The sequence below is a fragment of the Mastomys coucha genome, chromosome X (genome assembly GCF_008632895.1).
Source record: "Mastomys coucha isolate ucsf_1 chromosome X, UCSF_Mcou_1, whole genome shotgun sequence".
Lineage (NCBI taxonomy): Eukaryota > Metazoa > Chordata > Mammalia > Rodentia > Muridae > Mastomys > Mastomys coucha.
In genome coordinates, this window is record NC_045030.1 from 8,028,507 (window position 1) to 8,029,492 (window position 986).

Here is a 986-nt window from a genome sequence, read left to right on the forward strand (position 1 = left end):
ATTTATTTTAGTTATTTGTAATATGTAAGATATTTCAATTCTATTATCCTACTTTAATATAGATAATTGAATAATTGATTTAACATTTATAATTTTAAATTAGATCTTACTGAGTTTATAAACAATATCAGAACTTTACTCAATGTTTAGCAAAACATCTACTTGTTGAATAATCAGGTATGCACAAAATTTCCCCAGTGCTCTTATAGACTACTGAGACAGAGAGAGCTTTAAACTGAAAAGTATTTAAAAGTTAAGAGAAACAGTGTTTGCTTAGCTTGCCTGAGGACCTGAGTTTGATCCTCAGCACTACAAAGCAAACAACACATCCAAACAGAAAACAGTTCAAGGGAAAAGTAATTGTAAACTCCACCAAATAGCAAATTTTCCATTTTGCTAAGCATATAAAATAATGTATATTTAAAAGCAATTAATGGCCAATTCTGACAATGAAATCATGAACTATGAAATAGCTAAATTTTACTATAAGATTTTTCCCCCAGTAGTGTGGTCATGTTTATTTAATCTAAATGCATGCATACACTGATTGAGAAGTCCCCTTGTAGGTATCCAGTAAAGATTAAAGCACTAAAAACAAATCAGCAAGGGGGTTTTTCTTAGAAGTAACTTAAAAATGTTCGTTAAAAGATATATTTATTTCATTTTATTTGTATGGGGGTTTTGCCTGACTACATGTCTGTGTACCAAGTACATGGCTGGTGCTGATGAGGGCCAGAAGAGGGCAACTGATCCCCTGGGCCTGAAGATAGAGATGGTTTGTGAGTCCTTTTGTGGTGGTAGAATCAAACCCAAGTCCTTTGGAAGAGCAGCTTGGACTCTTAATCATTGAGCCATTTCTTCAGCCTCTTAGTAATAATTTTTAACAATCTTCTACAAACATTATATTGATAATAATAATTTAAATAGTCACAAAGTATTTAGAGATAATTGTCCTGAATAAAAATCTATAGGAATAGATTGGAGTT

At 31.7% G+C, this 986-nt stretch overlaps 1 protein-coding gene across 1 annotated transcript in view; it reads right to left on the minus strand.

Moving 5' to 3' along the window:
- Cask (calcium/calmodulin dependent serine protein kinase) overlaps window positions 1–986 on the minus strand; it is a 340,530-nt gene that overhangs the window by 263,147 nt on the left and 76,397 nt on the right. The gene's annotated exons all lie outside the window — the stretch shown is intronic.